This window comes from Glycine soja, chromosome 19 (assembly GCF_004193775.1).
Source record: "Glycine soja cultivar W05 chromosome 19, ASM419377v2, whole genome shotgun sequence".
In the NCBI taxonomy this organism is placed as follows: Eukaryota; Viridiplantae; Streptophyta; class Magnoliopsida; order Fabales; family Fabaceae; genus Glycine; species Glycine soja.
Genome location: NC_041020.1, coordinates 24,222,608 through 24,230,853, shown reverse-complemented (window position 1 = coordinate 24,230,853; position 8,246 = coordinate 24,222,608). Strand labels below are relative to the sequence as shown.

Here is an 8,246-nt window from a genome sequence, read left to right as displayed (position 1 = left end):
CATGGCAAGGTAGTTAATCAGCTCAAGAATTGACTGAAAAGTGATAAAGCCTCACAAGATATGCACTTCATCTCTCAAGTGCACCCATGAAAACGAACACCACATAGACTTGGCAAGACTCTAAAATTGACAGCCAAACACCACAAACACATGCACATAAGGATCAAAAGGTCTTTTAAGGTTGTAATGGGGCCAGGGACAAGGTAGAGGAAAGTATGGGATAAGTAACTAAAACCCAAAGGAATAGAGGAGCAATGGGGAATAAGTGGAAATTAAGAAAAAGTAGTAAACCCAAAACCAAAATTAAAAATTAAGCATAAAAAGTAAACCCAAAACCTCCAATATCAACAAAATCAACCAAGTCCTCAAACTAGTCCAAGTCCTCAAAACAAGACCTCATTTATTCAACTTCATTCTTTCTGTTTTTCTCCTCTCTTTTTTTTTTTTGAAGCAATAGCATTTGAAAGCATTTTGAATATTTCAAAAATAAAGCAACAATTAGGAAATATATGTATATACATCAAGCATGGCAAAAATACATCATCAAGCATGGCAAAAAAAACACATATCATCCAATGAAACATACCCCCCCACACTTATTCCCAAAACAATTCCAAAGCTCCAAAATTCCTTAAGGGTAGGGTGAGATCATGGTTTTCACTTAAGGCTACAAATGAGCTTCAAAACAAAGAAAGGGGAACATACGCTCAAAGGGCTATCAAAGGAATTAATTCAAGGTAAGCTCATTTGGGTAGAGGCTTATAAGAACAAAATGCCTAAATCATCTCCCAACATGCATGTGAACCAAGAAGTATCAACAAGAGTCAAGCCAAGGCTATTGTGTAAGCAATCAATGGGGCCAAACACACCGAATAAAATAGATGATGATGGCTCAAAATCTCACCAAGGGTAAATCTATCACTTTTAATTCAACCTTTCAAAACTAACTGGACATGTAGAGAAAAACAAGGATTTCAATTCACAAAATGCCAAGAAACTCCTATTTCAAAAACAATTACCCATTACCTGTACATAACCTAGAATTCAAAGAGAAACATGCAATGTTGTACACATAACATAAAACCAAAATAACAAAATTAACCTAGAAAACCCAAAAGAAAGAACAATTTCCCCCGCACACTTAAACAACACATTGTCCTTTATGTAGCACAATCATAAGATCAAGAGCAATCAGAACAATCAATAAATTTGGACAAGTGCAATAAAAGTAAAGAAGGAGATAGAAAAAGAAAACTCCCTAAGTCATGATGGAAGAGAAGTAGGGTGAAGTAAGGAGGTCTCCTCCACCACTACATCCACCAAGGAGGGATTTGTGAGGAATGGTTTCAGTTGGTGTCCATTGACCTTGAAGCTCTTATCTGTGGATTCACTTTTGATCTCAACTGTACCAAAAGGAAAAACATTAGTCACCACAAAAGTACCAATCCACTTTGACCTCAACTTACCACTCATGAGTCCGAGCCTAGAGTTATACAATAAAACTTTCTGTCCAACCACGAAGTCCTTCTTAGCTATCAAGTTGTCATGGAACTTCTTGGTCTTCTCCTTGTAGAATTTAGAATTCTCATAGTCTTCTAAACGGATCTCATCTAGCTTACTTAGTTGTAACTTCCTTTCCTCTCCAGCCTGATCAATAGAGAAGTTGTAGGTCTTTACAGCCCAGTAGGTTTTGTGCTCTATCTCTACAGGAAGATGACATGCCTCGCCAAAGAAAACTCGATAAGGAGACATTCCTATGGGTGCTTTGTAGGTTGTCCTATGCGCCCAAAGAGCATCATCTAGCCTGGTGCTCCAATCCTTTTTGTTCGGTTGCATAATCTTCTTCAAGATCCTTTTTATCTCCCTGTTTGAAATCTCAGCCTGCTCATTAGTTTGGGGGTGGTAAGGTGTGGAAATTTTGTGCACGACCCCATACTTTTTGAGCAAGGCATAAATGGATCTGTTACAAAAATGGGTGCCTTGATCACTAACGATGGCTCTAGGGACTCCAAACCTACAAAACAGATTAGATCTAACAAAATCCACAACAACCTTAGCACCGTTAGTTCTAGTGGCTTTGGCTTCCACCCATTTTGAAACATAATCAACAGCAAGGAGAATATAAACAAAACCAAAAGAGACAGGGAAAAGCCCCATAAAGTCTATACCCCAGACATCAAACACCTCACAAAACAAACATGAGTTGTTGAGGCATTTGCTGTCTCCATGAAAGTGAGCCACCTGCTCTCTGACAAGGCTCACAAGTGCTACAGATTCTCCACGCATCCTTGAAGATGGTGGGCCAATAGAAACCGCAGTCAAGCACCTTGCGAGCTGTCCTCTGTATGCCAAGATAGCCACCTGGTGCGGAAGAATGACAGAATTGCAGGACCGAGTCAATCTCATGGTCTGGAATGCATCTCCTAATAACCTGGTCACTACACAACTTCCATAAATAGGGGTCATCCCAAATATAATGCTTAGCATCGCTCTTAATTTTATCAGTTTGAGCTTTAGATGCTAAGGGAGGAAAAACAGAAGCAACCAAATAATTCACAATATTAGCAAACCAAGGAGTGGGGAAGGAATCAAAAATATTATACAGAATGTACAAATGGTCATTCGGAAAATCATCCTGAATGGGTGAGTCCTCAGACGCACGCTCAATCCTACTCAAGTGGTCAGCCACCAAGTTCTGTGCACCACTCCGATCACGGATCTCCAAATCAAACTCTTGGAGCCAAAACATCCACCTGATCAATCTAGGCTTTGATTCAGCCTTCTTCAACAGGTACTTCAGAGCTACATGGTCAATATAAACAATAACACGAGTACAAAGAAAATATGAACGAAATTTCTCAAGAGCAAAAACTATCGCTAATAGCTCCTTCTCTGTGGTAGTGTGATTTGCTTGGGCAGCATCCAAAGTTCTGGAAGCGTAGTAGATCACCCGAGGCAGCTTGCCAATCTTTTGAGCAAGGACAGTCCCCAATGCATAATTGGATGCATCGCACATCAGCTCAAATTTGGTTGTCCAATCAGGTGCCTGAATGAGAGGGGTGGTAGTCAATGCACGCTTGAGGCAGTTAAAAGCCTCTTTGCACCGGTCATCAAAATCAAACTCCACCTCCTTTTACAGCAGATTGGATAGTGGAAGGGCCACTTTGCTAAAGTCCTTGATAAAGCGCCTATAAAACCCTGCATGGACAAGAAAAGAACGAACCTCTCACACGCAAGAGGGGTAAGGCAATTGTGAAATAACAACTATCTTTGCAGGGTCTACCTCTATGCCCCTACTGGAAATGATATGCCCTAAAACTATACCTTGTTCTACCATGAAGTGACATTTTTCAAAATTCAGCACAAGGTTAGTTTCAATGCATCTATTAAGAACTCTATCCAGACTATCCAAACATACATCAAAAGAGGATCCATAAACAGTAAAATCATCCATAAACACTTCTATGCAACTCTCTAAAAAGTCACTGAAAATGCTAAGCATACACCGTTGGAAGGTACCAGGGGCGTTGCATAGGCCAAAGGGCATCCTCCTATAGGCAAAAGTGCCCAAGGGACAGGTGAATGTGGTCTTTTCTTGATCCTCAGGAGCAATATGAATTTGTAAATAACCAGAAAAAAAATCAAGAAAATAGTAATGAGACTTACCTGCCAAGCGCTCAAGCATTTGATCAATGAATGGCAGGGGAAAATGATCTTTTCTGGTTGTCTGGTTCAGCCTCCTATAATCAATGCAGACTCACCAGCTGTTCTAAACTCTTGTGGGGATAAGCTCATCCCTCTCATTCTTGATCACTTTGAGGCCTGTCTTCTAAGGAACCACTTGGACTGGACTCACTCACTGGCTGTCAGAAATGGGGTAGATGATTCCAGCTTGCAAGAGCTTGGTCACCTCCTTTTTCACCACATCTAGAATGATGGGGTTGAGTCGTCGCTCTGGCTACCTCACTGACTTAGCTCCATCCTCTAAAAGTATCCTATGCATGCAGGTAGATGGGCTAATACCAGGAATGTCTGCTTAAGTCCATCCAATGGCTTTCTTGTGCTTCTTGAGCACTAGCAACAACTTCTCTTGCTCAGCAGCAAGGGAGGCAGAGATAATCACTGGAAATTTTTCTTTGTCCTCCAAGTAAGCATACTTGAGGTTTACTGGTAAGGGCTTCAACTCTGGTGTGGGTGGTGGCTAAATAGTGTGAGGAACCAGGGTAGGAGAAGAAGAGGAGGGTTCCTCAGCCTGTACCTCATAAAGCAAGTCAAAAGTATATGTACTTCCTACAACATGGTTAGTGCATTCTGGCTCTAAAAAATCAACATCAAGAGGTACAACACCCAGAAAATCAGAACCAAACTCAAATTCAAATTTACTCTTAGCATAAAAATCAAATACAGGATCAAATTCAAACTCATTCAGATTTAATGCATGAGGAATGACAAGTATGCAGATCAGATAAAAATGGATGTTTCCTACCATGAAGAGAATCAAAATCAAACATATAATCATCAACAATCAGATCAAGTATCTCATCACGAAAAATAGAATGATCCTCAGATGGATGTTTCATGGCATCAAGAATGTTAAAATGAACAACAATATCACCAAATTCCATAGACAATGTGCCAGCATAAACATCTATCTTGGTTCAGGCTGTTTTCATAAATGGCATGCCTAAAATAATTGGAACTGAACCATGGGAAAATCCCTATTCCATATCAAGAACATAAAAATCAGCAGGAAAAATAAGTTCACCAACCCAAACCAACACATCCTCTATGAAACCTGCTGGGTAAGCAACACTTCTATTTGCCAAATGAATCACCACATCCGTAGGTTGCAAAGGTCCAAGAGATAAAGAATTGAAAATGGACAGAGGCATGACACTAACTGATGCTCCTAGATCTAGCATGGCATTCTCAAATTTGTTGTTCCCAATAATACAAGGTATACAAAAAGTACTTGGGTCCTTACATTTCTCAGGAATGTGAGTAATAGATTTACCTATCAATGCTGACACATTTCTGCCCATGCTAATCCTTTCATTGCCTTTGAGCCTCCTTTAGTGGGTACACAACTCCTTTAGAAACTTGGCATATCTTGGAATTTGCTTGATGGCATCTAGCAGAGGTATGTTCACCTCTACTTTCCTGAAGGTCTCCAAGATCTCCTTATCCACTTCTTCCATCTTTTTGTTTGGAATTGCTCTAGGTGGAAATTGAAGAGGGATAAGAGCCTGCTGCAAGTCAGAACTATTAGAAGAAGGTCCACCTGCATGAAAATTTTTGTTAGCTCCCTCATGATCATAAAGCTTTCTCTTTTGTGTAGCTAGCTCATCCTCTTTTTCAGGTGTGGAATGAAGCTTGATAGGTTCAGGTGCAGGTGTTGCTATTGGTGGAGGGACTTCAATTTGCTTGCCAGACCTCAAGGTGATAGCACTCACATTTTTCGAATTCTGCGCATTTTGTGAAGGCAATTTGTCAGAATTTTTGGACTGAGCTTGGTTCAACTGAGTAGCCATCTGCCCCATCTAATTTGTCATACTCTGAATGGAGGCTCTTGTCTCTTGCTGAAATTGCATATTCTGGATGGTCATTTGCCTCACTAACTCCTCTAAGGAAGGTTGAGAAGGGGCCTCAGTTGCTTGTTGTCTTTGTTGTTGCTGCTGCATTGGAGGAGGAACATATGACCTGCTTGGACTAGCAGCATTCTGGAAGGGAGGGACAGGCTGTTGTTGCTGCTATGGAGGATTTGCCCATCTCAGATTTGGATGATTCCTCCAACCTAGATTGTATCTGTTTCTTGAAAGATCATAATTATTCTGCTGTTGTTGGTTTTGCTGTTGAGGGGTCTATTATAAATGTTTGCAGCATAGGCTTCAGGTTGCTCATTGACTCCAGATTGTTGCAAAGAAGGACATAGATCTGTATGGTCAGCAGTAGAAGAACATAGACCATAGACTCTTGCAACAGTAACAGGTGCAGATGCAGATTTCTGATTTATGGCAAGCTGAGTTACTAGGTTGACCAAGTTGAATTTGGTTGCCAGACCTCAAGGTGATGACACTCACATTTTTTAGATTCTGCACAGTTTGTGAAGGCAATTTGTTAGAATTTTGGGACTGAGCTTGGTTCAACTGAATAGCCATCTGCCCCATCTGATTTTTCAGACTCTGAATGGAGGCTCTTGTCTCTTGCTGAAATTGCATATTCTGGATCGTCATTTTCCTCACTAACTCTTCTAAGGAAGGTTGAGGAGGAGCCTCAGTTGCTTGTTGTCTTTGTTGTGACTAATGCTATTGCTACTGCTGTATTGGAGGAGGAACATAAGGCTTGCTTGGACCAGCAACATTCTAGAAAAGAGGGATAGGCTGTTGTTGTTGTGGAGGACTTGCCCATCTCAGATTTGGATGATTTCTCCAACCTGGATTGTATCTGTTGCTTAAAAGGTCATAATTATTCTGTTGTTGTTGGTTTTGCTACTGAGGGGGTCTATTATAAATGTTTGCAGCATAAGCTTCAGGTTGCTCATTGACTCCAGATTACTGCAAAGAAGGACAGAGATCTGTATGGTGATCTGCAGAGGAACATAGACCACAGACTCTTGCAATAGGTGCAGATTTTTTATTCATGGCAAGCTGAGTTACTAGGTTAACCAAGGCATCAAGTTTTCCCTTAAGCTTTTTATTTTCAGCAAATGAAGATGAATCCGTGGCCACATCATGGACTCCTCTAAGGACAATAGCATCATTTCTTGCAATGAATTGTTGGGAGTTGGAAGCCATTTTCTCAATCAGATTCCTAGCCTCAACAGGAGTCATATCACCAAGAGCTCCACCATTGGCAGCATCAATCATACTCCTCTCCATGTTGCTAAGTCCCTTATAGAAATATTGCAGAAGGAGTTGCTCAGAAATCTGGTGGTGAGGACAACTTGCACACAATTTCTTGAATCTTTCCCAGTACTCATACAAGCTCTCTCCACTAAGTTGCCTGATGCCTGAAATGTCTTTTCTGATGGCAGTGGTCCTAGATGCAAGGAAGAATTTCTCTAAGAACACCCTCTTAAGGTCATCCTAGCTGGTAATGGACCTGGGAGCAAGGTAGTACATCCAATCTTTCGCCACTCCCTCTAGAGAATGAAGAAAAGCCTTTAGAAAGATATGATCTTCCTGGAGATCAGGGGGTTTCATGGTGGAACAGACAATATGGAACTCCTTACGATGCTTATGAGGATCTTCACCTGCAAGACCATGAAACTTGGGCTGCAAATGTATTAGTCCAGTCTTGAGAACATATGGAACATCCTTATCAGGATATTGAATGCACAAGCTTTCATAAGTGAAGTCAGGTGCAACCATCTCCCTAAGAGTCCTCTCACGAGGTGGAGATTGAGCAATGTTCTCAATATGAAAATTAGCAGCCGAATGCTCAAAATCAGAATGTTCAGAATCACCAGCAATAGAATGCTCAGAATGCTCATAATGCTCAAAATGCACAGAATGATTAGGATGCACACTATGCCTAACTAATCTATGATAGGTTCTATCTATTTCAGGATCAAAGGGTTGTAAATCACCTGCATTGCCCGTAGTCATGCACTATATGCAGCAAATCATGTGTTTCTCAAACAAGCACCAGGGGTAAAAAGCTAGGGGTAAAACTACAACTATACACAAACGATATCCAAATGAGCTTAAAATTTGTGAGCAACACCCTAATATCATGAAAAGACAGCAAAAAAATTTTTAGACAAAAATTCAAAGTCTAACTATGAAAACTACCTAAGAAAAGTTTAGAAAAATAGGACTATAATACTTGAAAAATAAATAAAAAATAAAACTTAGTAAACAGCTGATTTTTTAAGTTATGAGAATCACAACTGGCGCTAGCGGGTTGGAATGGCATGGGAAATTTTTTTCTACCCTAAATGCATATATAATAATAGTCATTCTGATAACTAGAGCAAAAGTTAAGGTCGTTTTAAGTTTTGCTAAAAACAAGTTCCCAAATTTTTTGTATCTCTCAAATTCAGCCACACCAAGTTCTTCTGGTATTTTTCACACAAAATATGGATCAAAAGAAACTACCACACAAAAAATCAGCCAAAAATAACAACTCTAGCTATCAAAACAAAAATTGCCAATTAATTAGCAAAATCCGGCACTATTCATAGCACTATTCACAACATCCTTCACCTCACAGCACTCTTCGCCTCTGAACAGGGGGCGCAAGAC

General features: G+C 40.3%; 1 non-coding gene across 1 annotated transcript; it reads left to right on the top strand.

Annotated features, from left to right (window-relative positions):
• Positions 1-6,924: 6,924 nt before the first annotated feature.
• Positions 6,925-7,031, top strand: LOC114401049. The gene has a single exon (XR_003664165.1). It is a non-coding gene; the product is annotated as a small nucleolar RNA R71 (small nucleolar RNA).
• Positions 7,032-8,246: the final 1,215 nt, after the last annotated feature.